We start from the raw sequence: 23,979 nt of genomic DNA on the forward strand, positions 1-23,979 counted from the left end.
TATCATTTCATACATTTAATACTTACATAAGAACAACAAAAGAGGTATGCAAAACTAAATTATATTTTAAGAGTTTTAAAATATTAATGAAAAATATTAAATAATACCTGACAAACAATAATAAAACTGTTATTTAATATATTTCCATATTGCTTCTTTTTTTCCCCCCATATTGCTTCTTGATTGGCATCCTCTCTTGCAATTTTTTTTTTTACCTATGTACAGAATGAACATTACCATGGCTGTTTAGAACACGCTGTTGCACAGATGAATGTTAAAGACGAGTAAGGAATGTAAATTTGTGATTTCCACATTGGGCAGCTGCCCAGGAGCTCACATTAGAGAGAACCCTGATCACAGTGCCATTTTAACAACCTATTCACTGAACTCAACAAAAAATTAGGTATCAGTTCTGCCGAATCAGTGCAAACAGGCTGAATTCCACCACTGAATAGGCTCCTAATCCAATATGACTGATGTCCTTATAAGAAGATAGCCATGTGAAGACTGTGACACACACATGCAGAATACCATGTGACAATGATGGCAGCTATAAGCTGAGAAACACCCAAGATTGTCAGCAAACACCAGAAGTAGGGAGAGGTACGAGAGGATTCTCCTCGGTTTCAGGGAGAGCATGGCCCTCCTGACCCCTTGATTTCAGACTTCTGACCTCTATAACTGCGATATGACAAATTTCTGTCATTCTAAGTCATCCAATTTATGGTACGTTGTTATGGCAGTGCTAGGAAACCAATACATGATTACATTTTTATATAGTTATATTTTATATAATCATATTTTTACAATAGCAAAAAGGAAAGCATACCATAAATGAGACCTCTACCTATATCAATATCGAGAGACATAAAGCTCTTTGCCACATCTACTGTGAGAGTGAAGACCATCTTAAGCAATCAGACTGTTGATATTCCAGAAAATGTCAACATAACTCTGAAGGGACACACAGTTATTGAGAAAGGTCCTAGAGGAGCCCTGTGGAGAGACTTTAATCACATCAATATAGAATTCAGTCTCCTTGGCAAGAAAACCAAGAGGCTCTGGGTTGCCAAATGGTGGATGTCTTAGTCAGTTCAGGCTGCTATAACAGAAGACCATAGACTGGGGGGCTTGTAGACAACAGGAATGTGTTTTTCACAGTTCTGGAGGCTGGGAAGTTCAAGAGCAAGGCTCCGGCAGACTCAGTGTCTGATGAGGACCTGTGCCCTGGTTCACAGGTGGCTGTCTCCTTGCTGTGTCCTCACATGGCAGGAGCAGCAAAGGGGTTCTCTGGAGTCTCTTTCATAAGGGAGCTTCCGTGATGAGCGCTCCACCCTCATGACCTAGTCACGTCTCGAAGGCCCCACCTTCAAGTACCACCATTCTGGGGATTAGATTTCAACATATTTGGGGGAGATGAGAACTTTCAGTCTATAGCAGTGGGGAAATAGAAAGGACCTGGCTATCCTTCAGACTGTAGTCATTTACAGAACATGGTTAAGGGTGAGATACGGGGCTTCTGTTACAAGGTCAGTCTATGTATTCTCACTTCCTCATAACCTTGGCATTAGAATGGGTCTCTTGTTGAAAACTGGAATTTCTTGGGTAAAAAATACATTTACAGGGTTCAAGTGAGGCCAGGCATTGCTTATTCGGTATTTCCAAGCCAGAAAGACGAGTTAAGTCTTAAAGGAAATGACATTAAATTTGTATCAAATTTAGTAGCTTTGATTCAGCTGCTTCCATTCAGCCACAACAGTTAAAAGCGAGGATATCGGAACAATTTTGGATGGTATGTCTCTGAAAAAGGAACAGTTCCGCAGGCTGATGACTAAGCCAGTATGAATTGTCCAGTACGAAAACTAGGTGCCAGATGATTCACAAGATCAATCTGTGTTATTTTAAAGATGCAATAAAAGTCTTCTATTGATTTGGGATTTCTTCTTAAAAGAGAGAGAGACCTACATAGGTCACATGGCAATATTATGACCAACACTCCTTAAAAGGAAATAAAATCTGGCATCTCCATGTTGTAAATGTAGAAGACTATAATTGTAATGGCATTCAAAATACCCCGGGAGCATGATGGCAGCAGATGCTGTCCTTCACAATGGCTGTTTTCCTGTACTGGGTGCAGCTCCTCATTAAACCCAGAGGATCTAAAATCCTTATGTGGGTACTCTCTCGGTGTGATCTCTGCATTTCCTCCCTCCCTTCTGTTTCCCCCTACTTTCCCACTTTCCATTAAAAAATAATTCGCGTTGGCCTGGCGTGCGGGAGTCCCGAGTTCGATTCTCGGCCAGGGCACACAGGAGAAGCACCCATCTGCTTCTCCACCCCTCCCCCTCTCCTTCCTCTCTGTCTCTCTCTTCCCCTCCCGCAGCCAAGGCTCCATTGGAGCGCGGTTTGCCCGGGCGCTGGGGATGGCTCTGTGGCCTCTGCCTCAGGCACTAGAATGGCTCTGATTGTGGCAGAGCGACGCCCCAGATGGACAGAGCATCGCCCCCTGGTGGGCATGCCGGGTGGATCCCGGTCTGGCGCATGCGGGAGTCTGTCTGACTGCCTCCCTGTTTCCAACTTCAGAAAAATACAAAAAAAAAAAAAAATTTCTATAAAGTCACCACACAGGATTTATGAAAACACTGGGCCTTTTAGATGCACCAATGATAGAACTGACTTATTTTTAATGTGATCATTCTATTCTTTTTGCCAAACCATGAAATAATACAAACACACAAGAATCCAGCTGCCAGTCTCTCAGAGAACATCTCCGAGTCGTAGTCATCCCTGGGTGGCCCTTTGATAATTACCTACTGCAGTAGTTCTTAACCCTGGCTACACATTAAAACGACCTGGGAAGATTTTAAAGCCTTTGCATTCCAGAGTAATTAAATCAGAAACTCTAAGGATAGGGCCTAGGCGCCAGTAATTTGTAAAAGATCCTCAGGTGATTCTAACAGGTGGCTAAGGTTGAGAACCAGTGGCTTAATGTCATGTTGCATTACTGTCTGAGTCCTAACACTGACAACAAGAGGCAGAGGTGAGCATCCTTCTCTGCCCCTTACAGCCCTCCGCTTTTTGTCTGATTGGGGTTACACAAAGCCAGAGCGAAACTAAGACTAAGCCTGGTAATTGTCATGTCAATGCCCTAGATTTTCCTATCAAATCTAGTCTCATCTAGGGTGGGAGGTGCAGGAGTGACTCTAGTGAAGTTAAAAATTTTCTGCCCCTGTTTAGAATATTCAGCATTAAATTCAACAGTTTTTCCATAAAATTTCAAACACTAAAACTTTTAAAAACAGCAGATCTCACCTGAATTAAAAAAAAAGTGTAACATTAATTGTAAAGTGTGCTTGATCACAGAGAATTATCTAGGCAATCAGCATCATGTGTAGCCTTTAATGACCCTTGTCTGATGAATGTGAGTTCTGTATATTGATCAAAAAATTGCAAATTTCTCTGCTTATGTCTCATCATTTCCTTCTCTGATTGAATATAAAACAAGTGAGAATTTAAAATCGCAGATCTTGAAGGGACCCATGGAACCATTTTATCCAGTCTTCTGACTTTATAGTTGGATGCCTAATTCACTTAAGAGAGTCAGGCTATCACGGTCTTTTGTAAATGAATGAAAGCTCTAGCAGTTTGCAACATCCTCCTAACTGGCTCCCTCCTTCCTGCTCCCTTTTTCTTTACATTGCTGTTAGAGTGATTATTCTATATGCATATCCAATCAAGTCATTCCCTTTTTTGCTTCCCATTCTTCCATGGCTATGCATTTGCCTTAGGTCCAAATTTAAACTCCTTAGCCTCACCCATGAGTATCTGCAAATTGATCTGACTCTGTCTCCTTCTGCAAGTTCATCTCCAAGAGGTCCCAGTTCTCATTCTAAACTGCAGTTTGCCAGGATTCTTAATGGTCTAAATGCAGTTCTGCGAGGATGTCTTTCTTATCTGCCACACACATTTGCACGTGCTGTTCTTTCCTTCTATGATGCTCTCTCTGCCCTTATGTGAGCAGACCCCTCCTCAGTTCTCCCGTTTGGAGAGTTCATATCAGGTTGGAACAAGCAGCACAAGGTGTGAAAAGTGGGAGAGGACTTACTGAGATGAGGTTAGATGATTGGATGGATGATATTTACGTCCTGAAATAAAAGATCTTTTTAATAGTTTTTGTTTAAAGAGCTTCAAAGTTACATGTAAGACCAAAGTCAAATGAATTGATAATAGAACTCTCTGGGGTAGTAGTGGAAGTGGTGGTATTTCACTGTCTGTAATGAGAGAGAATATGATTTCTTTTATTATCTATCTATCTATCTATCTATCTATCTATCTATCTATCTATCTATCTACCTACCTATCTCAGGGGCAGAGCATTGAATCAACCACACTATTCAGTTAATGGCATATTATTACCATTGGTTTACACAAAAATATTCAATTTAGTTTTTTCCTTTTTTTCTTTTATTAACATTTTTTTTTTTTTACCCCTAGGTCCTTTCTCCCACATAGGGAACTATTACAATGCATTTAATGCAGACCTTTTCATTTGTTTGTGTTCTTTAGTGGTGTATATATTTATAATTTACTATTGGTAACACTGTGTTCTAAACTTCATTCTATATTTTTCTTTTTTCACTGTTTTTAATATTATTCATGTTATGTCAGAGGTCTGTAATGTTTTAACTGCTGAAGTCACCGTACTTCATCTATCTACCTTCCCTAGCTCTGTCCCAGGGAAGTGATTATAAAATTGATCTGAAAAAACAAACAAATAAAAAGAGCTAAAATACCCCCAGGGAGCAGATGGCTGACTAGGAGAGGTTGCAGTTACCAAACATTGCAACAAACTACACAGCCTTTATAATTAAGACAGCTTGGTGCTGACACATCACTTGACATACAGACTAATGGAACAAAATAGAAGAATGAGAAGTAGACAGAATTGCATATGAAAATTCAGTGTACAATAATGACAGTATCTCAAATCAAAAGGAAATACACATTTTAAAAATAATATTTTTAATAATAGAGGAAAGATTGTGATCATTTACATAAATATTAGAACAGTTATGAAAATCTAGCATAACGTTTGTCATCAGAACTCAGCTGACCAAATTATTAAAACATTGTTCCTTGCTTTATTGTTCTGGATAGGTGTCATAGATAATGGTTCCATTGTATTCACTTTAAACTAGAGCATAAATATTAAATAAGTGAACTTGAGATGCTGTATAGCCAGTGTTGGGCTGGTAAATATGTTTAACACACATATACGTATGTTATAAATTTTACTGACATAAAGAATGTTTAGCAAGCAATTTACAAATAGCAATAAAATATACAACACTGTTGTAAACTCCATATAGTTAATTGATTCTCCAGAGTGCTTTCTTTGATTTTTTGCCAAACTCTTATCCATAACCAACCTGTGGTTGCTATTAATGAGTGTACTTTTCACATGAATGTAAGTAGATATTTTCATTTACATTAATGAAAAAGATGGAAGTGAGAAGAGAAAGACATAATGTTCAATTGTGACTTATTTGTCAATGATATGAGAGACTTCTTTGCCGAATCAGAAAATAGTTTTTAAGTATTGAAAGATTATTCCTCAAATTTTTATGCTATTCACAAAGTATTGATAGCAGCTACAGACATGATGCGCTTTTTTTAAATGTGAATATTCATTTATTTTTAAATTATTATTTATTTGGCCCTGGCCGGTTGGCTCAGCAGTAAAGCGTCGGCCTGGCGTGCAGGGGACCTGGGTTCGATTCCCGGCCAGGGCACATAGGAGAGGCGCCCATTTGCTTCTCCACCCCCCCTCCTTCCTCTCTGTCTCTCTCTTCCCCTCCTGCAGCCGAGGCTCTATTGGAGCAAAGATGGCCCGGGCGCTGGGGATGGCTCCTTGGCCGCTGCCCCAGGCGCTAGAGTGGCTCTGGTCGCGGCAGAGCGACGCCCTGGAGGGGCAGAGCATCGCCCCCTGGTGGGCAGAGCATCGCCCCTGGTGGGCCTGCCGGGTGGATCCCGGTCGGGTGCATGCGGGAGTCTGTCTGACTGTCTCTCCCCGTTTCCAGCTTCAGAAAAATACAAAAAAAAAATTATTTATTTATTTATTTATTCATTTTAGAGAAGAGAGACAGAGAGAGAGAAAGGGGGGGAGGAGCAGAAAGCATCAACTCCCATACGTGCCTTGACCAGGCAAGCCCAGGGTCTTGAACAGGCGACCTCAGCATTCCAGGTTGATGCTTTATCCACTGTGCCACCACAGGTCAGGCCACATGATGCACTTTTAAGAATAATGTATATTGCTAACATTTTCTCCTTCCTTTTCTTAAGTCCAGACCAGGAGTTGACAAACTCTCTGTAAGGGCCAGATGGGAAGTATTTTAGGATTTTGAAGCCATATAACATCTGTTGCAACTATTCAACTTTGCTGTTATAGAACAAAAGAAGGCATAGAGGAATATGTAAACAAATGGGTGGGTGGGTGTCCCAATAAATTTTTATTTATAAAAACAAGTGACAGCCTGATCAGATGGTGGCACAGTGGATAGAGCATTGGACTGCCATGCAGAGGACCCAGGTTTGAAACCTCGAGGTCGCTGGCTTGAGCATGGGCTCATCTGGCTTGAGTGCAGGCTCACCATCTTGAGCACAGGGTCACTGGCTTGAGTGTGGAATTATAGACATGACCCTATGGTTGCTGGCTTGAGCCCAAGGTCACTGGCTTGAGCAAGGGGTCACTGGCTCGGCTGGAACTCCTCAGTCAAGGCACATATGAGAAAGCAACCAATGAACAACTAAGGTGCCACAATGAAGAATTGATGTTTCTCATCTCTCTCCCTTCCTGTCTGTTCCTATCTGTCTCTCTCTCTGCCTATCTCTCTCTCTCACTTAAAAAAACAAAACAAAAACAAGTGACAGGTTGGATTTGGCCTATAGTAACTCCTGCTTAACACAATCAACAAAACAATGCTTGTAGCCCTGATTTTAGCATTGCCAACTTCTGTGGTGTACATACTTCCATCATAGCTCATTTCATGCTATTAGTATAGTGCTCAATATAATATTGAGAAGAGATATGCAGTAGTTTACCATTCTATAGTATTTCTACTGTGTAGATGTTGTCAATATAAATAACCTCAAAAGACTTGATGATAGTAAAATATATTAAAATAATTAGAAAGTGATGAGGTTTGTTTTCAATATGATTTATTTTACTGTTAGTTTGTATAATCTATTTTGGTAATAATGGCTATGTTTAGCAGTCAGCTCAGAAAATTCCTGAAAATTTAACAATCAGCTCTCCTGAGCTGGCATGACCCTGCACCAGTACACCAGTAGCCAGAATAGAAGTTTTTCTATGGCAATAGAGAAAATTGAATTCATTATTTATAGTATAGGGCAGAATAAATTCTGAATGGATCAAAGACATAAATGTAAAAATAAAATGAAACCATACATGTACTAGGAAAGACATGGATGAATTCCCCTAAAAAGTGAGAGTGAGGGAAACTTTCTGAACCATGGCTTAAAATCCAGAAGCATGAAGGGAAATGAGATTATATCAGCTTCATAAAATGAACTGAGAATTATCATTTCTTTTTGCATTTTCTGGAACAACATATATAACTTAGGAACTGTGCTTTTGGAAATTCGATAGAGTTCATTTTAAAAGCATTCAGTCTAGAGATCCTTGGGATGTAGTTTTGTTTGCTACTGTTGGTTTGTTTTTGATCAGGTTTTTATTCAAACTTAGCTGTCCGAAGTGATTCGACCTTTATGGAATAAACCAATTTAAGTGTATGCCTTATACTTCTTTTCTTCTGTGGCAAGCTTCTTCTTAGCTGTTAGTTTCTTGGCAACAGCAACCTTTTGTTCCCACCAAAAGTTTCTTCTGCTTAACATACACCAACAGCCTTCTTTCCCTCTTTCCCTACCACAGGCTTCTTGCCCGGAAACCCCTTCTCATCTGATTTGGCTTCTAAAACCACTGCTGCTTTATCTACCTGGAGCTTCTGGTTCTTGGCCTAGCAAAGAATGACATTTCAGTGCATGGTCTTTGAATATTCATTTAGCTTCAACATAATTCTAAGGGTTTTTTCAGTAGATTCCTCTTCAGGACTCTGTGATGAATCTTCTTGCATGTTCCACTGAGGGTTCTTTTATTTTATTTTTTTGTATTTTATTGAAGTTGGAAACAGGGAGGCAGTCAGACAGGCTCCAGCATACGTCCGACCGGGATCCACCCGGCATGTCCAGCAGGGGGCGATGCTCTGCCCATCTGGGGCGTTGCTCTGTTGCAACCAGAGCCATTCTAGCACCTGAGGCAGAGGCCATGGAGCCATCCTCAGTGCCTGGGCCAACTTTGCTCCAATGGAGCCTTGGCTGCAGGAGGGGAAGAGAGAGACAGAGAGGAAGGAGAGGGGGAGGGGTGGAGAAGCAGATGGGTGCTTCTCCTGTGTGCTCTGGCTGGGAATCAAACCCAGGACTCCTGCACGCCAGGCCGACACTCTACCACTGAGCCAACCAGCCAGGGCAAGGATTCTTTAGATCTCTGAGCTTTTCAAGATTCTGCTAAGGTCTGTACTGAGCACCTGGTACATGGGAAGGTTGTAGTTACTCTTGAGGGAGGCAGCTTTATGCCTAGTGCCATACAGATCATCTAACTTGTGGAAAATACCTTCAGTTCAAATGCAGAAATGGCCCACGTGCTGACCAGGGGCAAATTTCAAATGTTCAATTTGCTTACAGTAAGCAGAAGAATTCCAGGGATGTTTCTGAAGGCTTTGATGACACCGTTGTATTTATTGTACAAAAAATCCCCTGCACTGGACACGATGATGGTTTCTCTTTTTGCCCCTGCAAGCTCTTATTTGATGAGAGGCACAGACCTTCATGATATCATTCTAGGCCTTAAGTTTCTTAAGCAAAACAGCTTCCTTGGTTTTCTTACAGCCTTCAACTTTATTTTCAACCACCAAAAGTAATTCAGGAACTTCCTCAATGTTATGACCCTTGGACATGACCAGCACTGGTGAGGCTGAGGCAGCTAGGATAGAAGGACAGAGCAGACAGCATATCACTTCTTTGTGCCCACTGTGCATGCCAATGACACCAGATTTGGGTGGTGCAAACATACAGCTCCCATGACACATATTTCCAAAAGCACCCTGGCCAAGACAATGAGTCCCTTCACCCAGAACTCTGGGAATGCGAGTCATAGTTCTGTCAGTACCCCATGAATCAACACTGGTTGGATGACTTGACAATTCACTGATAGCATAGAGCTATCTACTATTTTTGTGCAAGTTGGTGTAAACAAAGTTCACAATATCTGGTCAAATGGGAATCGTGGGTTTTTTTTGTTTGTTTTGGCAGAGACAGAGAGAGTTAGAGAGAGGGACAGATAGGGACAGATGGACAGGAACAAAGAGAAATGAAAAACATCAGTTCTTCGTTGCAGCTCCTTAGTTGTTCATTGATTGATTTCTTATATGTGCCTTGACCGGGGGGCTACAGCAGACCGAGTAACCCCTTGCTCAAGCCAGCGACCTTGGGCTCAAGCTGGTGAGCCTTGCTTAAACCAGCTGAGCCCGCACTCAAGCTGGAGGCCTTGGGGTCTCTAACGTGGGTCCTCCACGTCCCAGTCCGATGCTCTAACCACTGTGTCACTGCCTGGGCAGGTCAAATGGGAATCTTGAACACAGCAGGCAAAGTGATATTTTTTCCAGATGATTCCTCCTTTTCAGAATACAGGGAATCCTTGGGTTAGGACAGTCTCAACATATGATGTTTAATTGATGATGCTTACTCCCATAAAAACTTAAAAAAAAATTGAGAAGTGAATGTTTCAGCTTACACCATTAGCATTGCACTTACAGACTATGTGGGCTGGTTGTGCACAGCGGAAGAACACGCAATAATGCACATATGAGTGAGGGAGTTGGCACCTTCCATTACACTTATGTACACCATTTTGGACTATTAGAAGTGCAAATGTTCCATTTGGTTGCTTTGGTGACTTTTGGCCTTTATCATGGCTCCTAAATGAAAGTCAGAGTCTTCAGATGGTAGTGCTTTGAAGAAGAGGAAAGCCATCACGATGGACGTCACAGGACTACTGGCATCACATGGAGCGAAGCTGTCTGCTGAGGACCTCATTCAGCTGGGGAAGCAGCTGATTGAAGAGGAAGAGATAGAAACCTCAGAATCCATGAGATTTACTACCAAGGGTGTGGCAGAAGGTTTTTCTAATGTATAGGATGGGTTGGCAAAATTTCAGGCTGAGGACCCCAGCAATGACAGATTCAGTAAAGTCTACAGAGCTGTTTTGGATGTCTTGCAATGCTATAGGCCAGGGGTCCCCAAACTTTTTACACAGGGGGCCAGTTCACTGTCCCTCAGACCATTGGAAGGCCAGACTATAAAAAAAAAACTATGAACAAATCCTTATGCACACTGCACATACCTTATTTTAAAGTAAAAAAACAAAACGGGAACAAATACAATATTTAAAATAAAGAACAAATAAATTTAAATCAACAAACTGACCAGTATTTCAATGGGAACTATGCTCCTCTCACTGACCACCAATGAAAGAGGTGCCCCTTCCGGAAGTGCGGTGGGGGCCGGATAAATGGCCTCAGGGGGCTGCATGCGGCCCGCGGGCCTTAGTTTGGGGACCCCTGCTATAGGCAGACTTTGGAAGAGAAGAAGTCATCAACCTTCCAGACTAGACTGGAGTAATTCTTTAAGAAGGTATAGAGGCCTTCAACAGATCCTGTACCCTCTACGTCAGCTGCTTCTCGAGATGAAACACCTGTACTACAGGTAGAATCATCTCCAGCATCTCCTGCATGTTCCTTAGGCAATCTTGATTCACCTGACCCAGTATCTCCAGCACCTTCTGCAGGTTCTCCTGCCTCTCTAGCATCCCAATAAGTCACTCTCCTCCACCTTGCAATGACCCTACAGTGTGCAAGCCAACCACAGGAATAAAGGTAAGGAATTTTTTTACACTCATTTTTTTCTGTGGCTTAGTTGTGTTTCTGTGTTCTATATTATGATTTTACAACTGTGTTAGGATAGGTAAGTTAAATAGGCTAAGGTGTGTTTTGACTTACACCAAAATTTCAGTTACATCACTATCATGGGAATGGAACAGTGTCGTAACCCGAGGACCCACTGTACACCGTTATCAGTGGACAAGCACCCACCATGCTGAGGAGAGGAAAGGAGAGGAGAGGAGAGGAGAGGAGAGGAGAGGAGAGGAGAGGAGAGGAGAGGAGAGGAGAGGAGAGGAGAGGAGAGGAGAGGAGAGGAGAGGAGAGGAGAGGAGAGGAGAGAGGACCACACTCCTCTCAACCTGGGGGCCCTGACAGGGAAAGACTTGAATTTTAACTAGCAATTGAACTTCTTGTGAATCTATCTTAAATTTCGTTTTATTCTGGTACTAGTTTGGCATTTCCTATGTTTTTCAGGGATTTATCCATTTTATCTATGTTTGTTTTTTAAATCTGTAATTATTTCCTTTTCTTTATTATTATTATTTTTTTGATTCCTGTTTTAATTCGTTGTCACCTTTTCTTCTTATCACACTTAACAGGAAACAGAGCTTTTAGTCTTATTCATCTCCTCTACTTAAAAAAAAATTATTATATTGGCATGGGGTATAACTCTATGCAAAGTTCTAAATGCCATTCAGCAAGGGACCCTGAATCGTCCACCATGAATTAACATTGAAAAGGAATGTAATTTTTAAAAATTGAGACACCTGTGCCCCCTGTAACAAACCATTCTGGATGGCATATTTTCTTTAATGACACTTGAAAAGTATTGGAAACTAGTAAGATTTAAGGCATTCTTTACCTAAATCAAGTGCAGACTGGTAACATGGAATTTAGACAGAGATAAAGAACTAGAAGGATAAAGAGAAGTAGTGCAACCGAGGGGCCAAAGCATTGATGCTGGAGACAGACAGACCTGAGATTGAAAACCAGTTCTGCTACTTCCTCCCGGTGCGACGTCGGGCCATTGCATAGGATAGTGTTCGTGCATTGCAGTTTTATTCCCATGTAAAATTGAGTTTGTTGTAATGAATGAAGTATTTAATTATCTGTATATTTTCAACTCTATATCTATTTTAAAGACCTGGTACAGCCCTGGCCGGTTGGCTCAGAGGTAGAGCGTCGGCCTGGCGTGCGGGGGACCCGGGTTCGATTCCCGGCCAGGGCACATAGGAGAAGCGCCCATTTGCTTCTCCACCTCCCCCTCCTTCCTCTCTGTCTCTCTCTTCCCTACCCGCAGCCAAGGCTCCATTGGAGCAAAGATGGCCCGGGCGCTGGGGATGGCTCCTTGGCCTCTGCCCCAGGCGCTAGAGTGGCTCTGGTTGCGGCAGAGCGACGCCCCTGAGGGGCAGAGTCTCGCCCCTGGAGGGCGTGCCGGGTGGATCCCGGTCAGGGGCATGCGGGAGTCTGTCTGACTGTCTCTCCCCGTTTCCAGCTTCAGGAAAAAAAAAAAAAAAAAAAAAAAAAAGACCTGGTACAGTAAAAGTACCTGATATTTCTTTTAATTTTTTATGTGTTTTTTAAATTGATGCATAACTGACAAATGAAATTATAAGATATTTTTAAAAATTACATTAAAAAATTATTCCCTTTTCTTTGTTGGGTTTGCTTTGATGTTTTATTTTATAAAGTCTTAAGTTGGATGCTGAAGCATATTTCTTTTCAACTTTTATTGTTTTCTGATAAACATATTTAAAGTTATAAATGGTCTTCGAAATATTGCTTTAGTTATGTCCTATACATTTTGTTTTCATGTTCATTTAATTCTGGATATTTCTTCATTTTCATTATAATTTCATTTTTGACCCATAAGTTATTTAGTAACATGGTATTTTCAAAACATAGGACATTTAAAAATATTTCTGTTACTCATTTTTTATATTATTTCATTATGTTTGAAAGATGTTGCATGAACTTTTATAACATACATATCAAAAGACTTATATTATACATAGCATGCCATTAGAACATATCTGTCAAAGACCTAAACAATATAAATGATAGTATAAGTCTACTAATTATACTTTTTAGATAAAAATCTGCTTAATTTTTGTTTGTATAATACATTTCCAATAGCTGGGTGTTAAAAACTGCCAGTATTTATAGGTTTCTCTCTGTCTGCTGTCAGTTACTGTGACCTATTACTCACTGCATGCATTTGTTTGTAATGGTTATATCTTCTCACTCTATTATTTTGTTTACCTTTTATTTAAATTCCTTTTTGTCAGCTATTATAATTGTTATTTCAGATTTCTTTCTTTCTTTTTTTTTTTTGGTTTTACTCTTTATTTTTCAACCTTCATGAGTTTTTTGGTTTTAATGTTTCTCAAAGATAACAAGACAACATATTTTTGAATTTTATTTTTATTTTTAATACCATCCGAGAGTATTTGTTTTTTATTTGTAAGTTAACTTTATGTACATTTATTGTAATTACTATATTACTACTTAGAAATTATTTCTCCTGTCATGTCTCATATTTTAAATTTACTATACTTCCTTTTTGTTTTCTGCTAGCTCAAAAATTATTATATTTTTGTTCAAATGTTGCTGCCTTTAAGACCCTTATTCATATTTACTTATTCCTCTGTATAGTCCTCTTAACTATACAAGTAATTTATTTATTTATTTATTTATTTATTGTATTTTTCTGAAGCTGGAAACGGGGAGAGACAGTCAGACAGACTCCCACATGCGCCCGACTGGGATCCACCCCGTATGCCTACGAGGGGCGACGCTCTGCCCACCAGGGGGCGATGCTCTGCCCCTCCGGGGCATCGCTCTGTTGCGACCAGAGCCACTCTAGCGCCTGTGGCAGAGGCCAAGGAGCCATCCCCAGCGCCCGGGCCATCTTTGCTCCAATGGAGCCTCGGCTGCGGGAGGGGAAGATAGAGACAGAGAGGAAGGAGAGGGGGAGGGGTGGAGAAGCAAATGGGCGCTTCTCCTGTGTGCCCTGATCGAGAATTGAACCCGGGACTTCTGCACGCCAGGCCGACGCTCTACCACTGAGCCAACCGGCCAGGGCCATATACAAGTAATTTAATAAACTTGTGTGTGTATGTGTTATTGTGTACACCCACACACACACACATGCACACACACAATCTCCTAATAGCTTTGCTCCTCCAATTGAACTCTGACAATTACATCCAGATACAGAAAGAGAGAAAAAACTAAAAGAATGTAAGAAAAATTACAAACCTAGAAACATCAGAATAAAATTTAAAAACCTCAAAGACATGAAAAGAATTTTGTTAAAATTTCCAGAGATAATGAAGAGATCATCACAACTAGAGCAAGATCACAGAGACCTCGCCTGTGGCCCCTCATAACTGAGAATGTGCAGGAAAAGGACTTTGGGGAGCTGTAGTTCAGCCAAACTGACAGAGCACAGTCACTGCTCAGGTGCCAGCCCTTCTCGTTCTGGCCTCCAGAACGCCTCGCTTTCCTTTGTGTTTTGTTGTGTTTTTTTTTTTCCCCGAAGCTGGAAACGGGGAGAGACAGTCAGACAGACTCCCGCATGTGCCCGACTGGGATCCACCCGGCACGCCCACCAGGGGCGATGCTCTGCCCCTCTGGGGCGTCGCTCTGTCATGACCAGAGCCACTCTAGCGCCTGTGGCAGAGGCCAAGGAGCCATCCCCAGCGCCCGGGCCATCTTTGCTCCAATGGAGCCTCGCTGCGGGAGGGGAAGAGAGAGACAGAGAGGAAGGAGAGGGGGAGGGGTGGAGAAGCAGATGGGTGCTTCTCCTGTGTGCCCTGGCCGGGAATCGAACCCGGGACCCCTGCATGCCAGGCCGATGCTCTACCACTGAGCCAACTGGCCAGGGCTCCTTTGTGTTTTGTATCTCTTGCCCCTTTCCTGCTGACTTCCAGGAGAGCTTCTCATCTGATCTTCAAACTCACTGACTTATTCATCACCTTTATTCATCTGGCTGTATATCTTATCTGTTGTTTTATTCATTTCAGCTATTACATATTTCATACCTAGTACTCAACTGGGTCCTTTAATTTTTCTTGTTCTTCATTCATTCTGCTATGAACCTCAACCTTTTAATATATTTATCTTCATTATTTTAATTTCTTGCTCCATCTCCTCTCATAATTCTAATTTAGATGGTTTACATTGTTGAGTTTATTGTTTTCTTACATAGTAGTTGTACTTCTTAATATGGATTTCTGGTTATTTTGTCTCCCAAACTCTTCTTCCCCTTGGAATATCAGTTACTACACATGTTTATGTGATGGAAAATGGCTACAGCCCAGCCTCCAGTGGATATAAGTGAATTAAAGCCAGGAAAGAGAGCCTCAAAGCCCACAGAACTGATGGTGATTATTCCAACTTGCCCGCCTCACACAAATAACTTTTCTAGTGTGTACAGTCAGACACAGCATAATGACGTTTTAGTCAACAAAGTAGCACATGTACAGTGGTAATCCCATAAGAAAACATTGGAGCTGAAATATTCCTGTCACCTACTGATGTCATAACACAAAACATTACTCACACGTTTGTGGTAATATTGGTGTGAACAAGCCTACTGTGCTGGCAGTCATATAAAAGTATGGCACATATAATTATGAACAGTTTATAAAACTTCATAATAAATGACTATGTTACTGGTTTATGCATTTGATATACTTTTTATTGTTATTTTAGAGTGTAGTCTTTCTACTTACAGAAAAAGTTTTCTGTAAAACCGTGTGCCGTGTTATGTTGGCAGAAGCCTCATATATCTCTTGTTTACTGTGTCTTTTGATCACGCTATTTTTCTCTTGTGCCTGATTTAATCTCGTGTTGTTTGGTTCAGTAACAGGCTGTACAGGCTTGCAGTCTAGGAGCAAAAGGCTACACTACATAGACTAGGCTACACTACATGGACTAGGTGTGTAGCAGGCTGTGCCATCTGGGTTTCTGTAAGTGCACGCTATGATGTTCATACAACGACAGCTCGCCTAACAATTCATTTCTCAGAATGTATCCCCATGGATACATTGTTAACCAGGCCTATGACTGTATTTACCATTTTATACTCTCCAGAGGCAGTCTCTCCATGGCTTTGCTCCCTTTACACTGGGGCCTTGGAAGGGGAGGGGTACAGTGGTGAACAACAAGGGCAGCTGGTGGTTACACACCCACTCTTTCTAGCCCTCCTTCCTCCCACAGGGCATTGGCACTGCGGTGCTGTACCCTCCTGCCCCTGCCGGTTTCCATGGTGATTGGCAGGTGGTGATTGTGAGGGAGAAGTGGGAGCAGAACAGAAAGTTGTTTCTTCACCTCACAGCCACCTGTGGCTACTGTCCCCCCCAGGATGAAGGCTTCTCTCCTTTCCCTCCTCTTCCCTTCCTTCCCCCCAATATAATAATTCCCAAGTCTTCAGACTGCCCAGGGACTTCTCATAGTGTTTTATTTTATTTTTTGTCATTAAGTCTTCAAATCCAGGTTTTCTTCTGGCTTCTATTTTCTCTAGGGTTGATTTTCGGGAAGGAGCCGGCGGCCCATGTAGTTTGTCATCCTGACAGGATGAGAGAACGGCTTACAGAATGAGCAGGTGTACACAGGAAGGGGAGAATCTGAGACACGTGTATGTGTCTCAAGGAGAGAGATACTATAAACGATACTTTTCCCACATTTATTTTTTACTATAATTAATGTGTGTGCATATATGTATGTATGTGTATATATATACTGCTCACAAAAATTAGGGGATATTTCAAAATGAATATGAAACGATAAAAAAAGAAGCATTTGATTTTTTTAACTTTTAATTTTTATTTATTTATTCATTTTAGAGAAGAGAGAGAGTGAGAGAGAGAAAAAGGGAGAGTGAGAGAGAGAGAGAGAGAGAGAAAGGGGGGAGGAGCGGGAAGCATCAACTCCCATATGTGCCTTGACCAGACAAGTGCAGGGTTTTTTTTGTTTTTGTTTTTGTTTTAATTTTTTTAAATTTTTTGCATTTTTCTGAAGTTGGAAACAGGGAGGCAGTCAGACAGACTCCCGCATGCGCCCAACCAGGATCCATCCGGCATGCCTACCAAGGGGCGATGCTCCGCCCAGTTGGGCCGCTCTGTTGCAATTAGAGCTATTCTAGTGCCTGAGGCAGAGGCCATGGAGCCATCCTCAGCGCCCGGGCCATCTTTGCTCCAGTGGAGCCTTGGCTGCAGGAGGGGAAGAGAGAGACAAAGAGGAAGGGGGGGGGAGGGGTGGAGAAGCAGATGGGTGCTTCTCCTGTGTGCCCTGGCTGGGAATCGAACCCGGGACTCCTGCACACCAGGCCGACACTCTACCACTGAGCCAACCGGCCAGGGCGACAAGTGCAGGGTTTTGAACTGGCAACCTCAGTGTTCCAGGTCAACGCTTTATCCACTGCGTTACTACAGTTCAGGCTGATTTCTTTTATTAAATAAAAACATCAGAAAAGCAAACAAGTCAAAGAAAGTTGTTCAGTTATGCAAATGAGATGCAAAACCAACTTTTATTTCATTGGTGAAAATGCACTGTACAAAAGGCTGAAAGTACTGGAGTATCTGCACATTCTCTGATCCCTTAATTTTTGTGAGCAGTGTATATATATGTCAGGTTTATAATGAAAACAGCAATCTTCCTCCCCTTCCTACTCCAAAATTTTGTTTTCCCAAGGTGACAGTGTTTGACATTAAAAAACTTTCTTCTGAACCCTGGCCAGTTGGTTCAGTGATAGAGCGTCGGCCTGGCGTGCAGGAGTCCCGGGTTTGATTCCCGGCCAGGGCACACAGGAGAATTGCCCATCTGCTTCTCCACTCCTCCCCCTCTCCTTCCTCTCTGTCTCTCTCTTCCCCTCCTGCAGCCAAGGCTCCATTGGAGCAAAGTTGGCCCAGGGCACTGGGGATGGCTCTATGGCCTCTGCCTCAGGCGCTAGAATGGCTCTGGTTGCAACAGAGCAATGCCCCAGATGGGCAGAGCATCGCCCCCTGGTGGGCATGCCAGGTGGATCCCAGTCGAGTGCATGCAGGCGTCTGTCTGACTGCCTCCCCGTTTCCAACTTCAGAAAAATACAAAAAAAAAAAACCCCAAAAACAACAAAAAAAACTTTCTTCTGGTGTTTACTTCCATATCCTAAATGCTTATATTACTGTTTCTCAATTTTTCAATGTTACATGTTATCTTTGGCTTCCTAAAGCAGAAGATGAGGACTTACTGCTTGTAACTGCTGTAAACCCCCCCCCCCCCCCCCCCGGCTCCAGCCTGCCCATATGGTCACGTCGCTGCTTCCCCTCCTGACTGCGTGTTCACACTATCATGCCCACGCAGATGCTGGTCAGACCTGAGACAAGGGGCATGCTAAGATTATATTTCCTTGTATCCCTTTTTGTTTTCTCAGGGTTAGTAGTTGCCCTTCCTCCTGATTGTGCAGTGCCCACGAGCCTATCCTAATTCTCTGGTTACTTTCAATAGAGGTGGAAGCATTAAGTCATCCATCATCTTGGGAACTTCTTTTGCCTGCCTGCCTCCCTGTGTTTGACCTCCTATTATCTAATTTTGTATCTCCCTCTTTCTTGATTCATTCCCTTGTTTGGTGAAGAAACTAGTATGTTTGGTTGTGCCCTGAGAACAAATCCATAAGAGGTAAAAGTTCACGTCTGCACGTAGTCATTTCTCATTCAGGGTGCCTCAAATTTTTGAACACCCCCTTCCCATCGTTTAAACAGTTTCCCACATTATAAATTCTATGTTCTTAACAGAGGACATTTTCCAGATCATTTTTCAGCTGCTGGGTTGCAGACGTGTGATTTTGGTTCCGCCAGTCAGCTGCATGTGTGTCAGCATCACACCCTGGGTCCAGGGCTGAATTACTTGGGAGAGAGGCAGGACCCGAGGCTGCCATTTGGCAGGTGCAGATCTGGGTGAAGGAGCAGGGCGGGGCTCTGGAGTCCGAAGTGCGGCTGAAGCACGTGATTTAGCAGTGTCCTGGTGATGGGACAGGCAGAGGTTGGAACTGGCATCTGTGACGGCAGCCTCCTGGTTTATGTCAGAGTCCGCACCTGCCTCGGTGGGCAGCTCTGTGCTGGGCACTGGGGTGTTACTCCTGGAAGCACAGTGTACTTTCACTCTCACCCCCAAATCTGCAAGCTCTCTCTACCTCATAACTAGTCCTTTCCGCTTAAACCGGGGTCTTAGTCTATTTAGGTTACTAGAACAGACTACCACAGACCGGATGGCTTAAAACCAACAAAAATTTATTCCTCACTGTTCTGGAGACTGGAGATTCAAGATCAGGGTGCCAAGTGTGCTTGGGTTCTAGTGAGAGACCCCTTTGCAGGTTGCAGATTGCCGCTTCTGGCTGTGCCCTCACATGTTGGAAAGAACAAGGGAACTTGTAAAAAAATTTTTTTTTATAAAGGCACTAACCTCGCTTATGAGGGTTCCACCCTCAGGGCTAATCACCTTCCAAAGAACATCCCCCATGTTATCACATTGGGCATGAGGATTTCAACATATGAAGTGTTTTGGGGGTGGGGACACAAACAGACCGCAACAATTGGTTAGAGTAGCTTCTGCTCTGTTAAACTAACCTGGCCAAGAGGCCTTATATGTCTACAGGTGTCTTGATTCTACTGCAAGATATAAGAGTTTGAGAATATAATTCTCATTTGGAAACCATTTAGCTCAAAAATTAGCATTTCTCCATCGGGGTTGGCTTCTAGTGTTGGCTGCCTAAAGGTCTGAAGCCATTCTTTTTCCTCAGTCTGTATGTGATTTGCTTCTTCTCTCCAAAGCTATTTTAAAATCACAAAGTAGCATTTATTCTTAAACTATTTTATATTGTATTAAATCTATAAGTGGTTATATGCTAAGGAGCCAAAGAGTTCTGTTGTCTTATGAAAAATAGCTGTTTTCTGACTTCCCTGTTTCCTTACCGCGAGAAGCAACCACTTTCACCGCTAGTATATATGAATATATAATTAAATGCATTTTTAGCCCATGTGAAGTAGATCCCAAGAGTCTTTCAAAATTCTTACATTTGGCTGTTATTCTTCTTTTCAAGAAAGCATTGTACATAGCAGCAGATGACTGACTGCTTTGTACCTAAAGGACTTTAGAGTGTAGGGGTTAGAGCTCCCGTAATAATAGCTGGTGGTGAATTTTTCCTCCCCTTTTACTCATTTGGTGATAGAGTCTGAGCCTGGGCTGGGATATGAAAATAGAGGGGGTCTTTTTCCTAAGGGTGACAAGTAAGAGGTCAGAGGGTTTGGGGTCTATGATGTTCCTGATCACAGCATCTGTTGGCAGGAGTGGGATGGGGGCCCCTGGCATGAGGAAAAGGCCAGGGAGGGAACTAGAAAGAGCTGCAGTAGGAACTGGAGCCCCTCTCCATAGAACCAGAAGACCCACTGTAGCCTGGACGAGGGGAGAACTGGTCACTTCAGACCCTATTTAAACACCAGCAGAAGGAGCAGCATCGGACAGAAGAGGCCACTCTAGGATGTCCAGCCTTCAGCTGCAGCTTCATCTGCCTTCAGTGTGCCCACTACACACTTCATGCTGAGCCCACCACCTTCAGTAGCTGCTATTGGTTTCTCCAGCTACAAGGAAGCTCATTTGACTGCAGAGTAGCAAAGCACTAGATAGGTACAAGCAGAAGTCCTTCCTGAGGTTATCTAGCATCCTGGATCTTCTACGTGTGTGGAAGGGGCAAGGGAATCCAAGAGATAAACTGATTTCTTGCTTATATGGACACGGGGGGTTGAGTGGACGTATCAGGGACCCTCCTGGGGCAGAGCTGACTTTTAGTCAAGAAATAATCTGTGAGATAGGACATAGCAGTAACACATATTATATTTTACTGATATCATCTCCCTATTTCTCTTGACATTAGCAACTCTGGTTATTTGTTTTTATGGACCAAATCTACTCAGCCATAAACAAGAATGAAATCTTACCTTTTCCAACAGCATGGATACATTTTAAATTAATTAACCAGTACATATCTTTGTAGTGAACAGTAAATTCTATAAATTCTCTGACAAGAGAATTTTTCATTGTTCATTTTTTTTCTTGAACTTGATACCTAATATTGAAGACTTTAAAAGCAATCTCAACCAACTGTGATATGACATACCTACAGCAAGTTCCATAATTTCTTTCAAACATCTTCTGTAGGCTCTGCCCCCCTTGACTCTATAGCTCTTGGTACAAGAATGATGGGAGAATGGATATGTGCTCTGTGGCTCCAGCTGTGGCCGATACATCCAGTATCTGTGGGCAGCCGTGCCATCGTACCCGCCACAGGCATCCAGCATCCAGTGAGGCCAGTGGTGCAGCTGCTGTTCCTGGTGCCATAACCATGGGCTCCACCCAGGGCTGGTTTGGTGGGATGGTCCTACCCTGATGGAGCCATCTCTGCATGCTGGGCATTTCAGTTCTATCTGAGTATCCTGGTGCCTGAAGGGCCCTTCTGCAGCCAGCAGGGCTAGGACAGAGGCCCCACAGAAAAGATGAAGTTGGAGGGGGTGGGACTTCCTCTCTGTTCTAGGCCCAGCAGGTGTCAGAGCTGCTTACGCTGAGTTCTGGAAAGTAGTCATGGACTAAATGCTGAGCACAGGCCCCTTCATGGGGACACCATAGGGGGCTTCCTTGCAAAGCTCTGGAATGCATAGCTTGTCTCCGAGATGGACCCTTTCCAGTAGTGTGCTGGTAGAATGTTTGACATCCAGCTTTTCAGGAGGAAAAGAAAAAGACAAAGTTTTATTTGTAGCATAGCATATTTCAATGGTGTAAATACTCCCACACGACACCCTGCAGTTCCTTGGGAGAGCCTGGGGGCAGGTGTCTTCTCTGAGTTTCAAACAACACCCTGCATGCCTCTGTAATCTCCAGGGGTTATGGGGAGAGAAAATCACAGCCAAGTTCTCCAAAGCAGCTAGCAGCTCCCACCTAGGGGAGGCTCCTGGCTTATGAAAGGCAGGATGTTGTAATAATTTGCCAAATTTCCTTCCTTTACCAAGGTCCTTCCTGGCTATAAGTCTGGTCTTGCTCAAGGGGACTCATTCAGAACCATGCTGTGAAAAGAGCTGATGTTCAGAGAAATGCTCACATTGACTGGGACCTCCCCAAACCTTGGAACATCACCCTCAAGCACAGCTCTTTATCAAATTCCACAACTGGCTGGTTTAGGTTTCTACCACTCACAAAGACCCCATCATTGGACTCTCTTCAGCTGGGTGAAGGGTAAGATCCATTTTGGAGTCTAAATAGAGATATCCAGAAAATAGGTGTCAGACTGGACTTCAGGGTGGTGATGCTTCAGAGAAGCTTGCCTGGTGATCAAATTAAAATCTACCCCGTCCTCAGGGGAACAATAAACAGCCCAGGCTGTATCTCCCCTCCCCCATGCTGAAATCCTAACCTCCAATGTGATGGTATTAAGACGTCGGGTCTTTGGATGGTAAGTTGGTCATGAGGTTGGCACTTAATCAGTGGGATTAGTACCTTTATAAAAGAGACCTCAGAAATATTTTGACCCTTACACTACATGAGGACACAGTGAGAAGATGACCATCTGGCCCTCACTAGACACTGAGTCTGTTGGCACCTTGATCTTGGACTTCTCAGCCTCCAGACTATGAGAAATAAGTGTTGGTTGTTTAAGCCACCTAATCTAAGAGCCTTGTGATTTAGTTTTAGTTCCCTTTTTTAAGAAAAGCAGTTAAAGATGAGAGGGTGGGTGAGAAAAGAGTGCAAACTTGGGGAGGAGGGGGCGCTGGACCTGAGTTTCTGTATCCTGAGCTCCACCTCAAGTTGCCCCTATCAAGCCAGGGCAGTTTCTATAACTCACGAAGACCAATTTTTTTTATCCAGTTTGTATATTTCTTCTGTGCAGGATTGGACTTTTTATCAAAGGTAGAAAAGAAAATCCTAGCAGCTTAAAGTTGAACGAAAGGAGTTCTGACCTTAGTTTTCTTGAACAATAACCCAAAACAGAAACACTCAAGAAGCCCAAACCAAAACACCCAAATCATAAAACCAAAGACACAAACAAACCAGGACAGTTTGGTGTATTGATTCATACGCTAGAGTGAATAATACATTTTCAACAAACAGTGACAAGCTTGATAGGAAACGTGGAGTAGGATCGGCCACTAAAGCTTCTCTGGAAAGGAAAAGAGGTCAATGACCCATATCTTTGTTGCTAAGTTGTCTGTTTGCTCGATCACAGCTGTTTGCAAGGTCTTGAAAATCAGCTCCCTGGCTTACTCCAAGGTGAATTGGACCCAAGGAATCTTTCAGTCACACTCAATTCTGCCATCGTCATATTTGCGCAGACACTGTGTCAGCTGTCTTGATTCCTCAGGTGACGTGGGGCTGTAGCTATGGCTGTGACTACTGAAAGACACATTTGTCCTTTGTAGTTAGAGAGAAAAGGTACAAGAGAACAAGTCTATATATTTTGTTTGTTTGTTTGGTTTTTTATATTTTATTTATTGATTTTTAGAGAGAGAGTAGAGAGAGAGAGAGAAGGGGGAGGAGCAGGAAGTATCAACTCCCATATGTGCCTTGACCAGGCAAGCCCAGGGTTTCGAACCGGCAACATCAGTGTTCCAGGTCGACATTTTATCCCACTGTGCCACCACGGGTCAGGCCAACAATTCTATATATTAAATGGAAGATGTAGGTTGGAAATGAACAAATGGATTCCAGTAAGATAAAGGAGATTATTCAAATTTGCTAGCAAGTGGTTATAACGGAAGAAGTTCGAATAGGAGAGGTTCTAGTCAAGCATTCTTTTTTAGTAGAAAAAGCAAATCTCTACAGTAAGCAAAAGTAATCAGAATGTATCAATTCAAGAGAGACCAGGATATGGCACTTGGAGAGGAAAGGTAATAACAGCAATAATAATTCAGGCCCTGTTATTTTTTGAGGCTGG

The 23,979-nt window shown here is 42.7% G+C and overlaps 2 pseudogenes; one reads left to right on the forward strand and one right to left on the reverse strand.

Moving 5' to 3' along the window:
• Positions 1–834: 834 nt before the first annotated feature.
• On the forward strand, positions 835–6,806 carry LOC136335688 (large ribosomal subunit protein uL6-like; annotated as a pseudogene).
• Positions 6,807–7,907: 1,101 nt separating this feature from the next.
• On the reverse strand, positions 7,908–23,367 carry LOC136335689 (large ribosomal subunit protein uL4-like; annotated as a pseudogene).
• Between the last annotated feature and the right edge of the window lie 612 nt (positions 23,368–23,979).

This window comes from Saccopteryx bilineata, chromosome 4 (assembly GCF_036850765.1).
Source record: "Saccopteryx bilineata isolate mSacBil1 chromosome 4, mSacBil1_pri_phased_curated, whole genome shotgun sequence".
Taxonomy (NCBI): Eukaryota; Metazoa; Chordata; class Mammalia; order Chiroptera; family Emballonuridae; genus Saccopteryx; species Saccopteryx bilineata.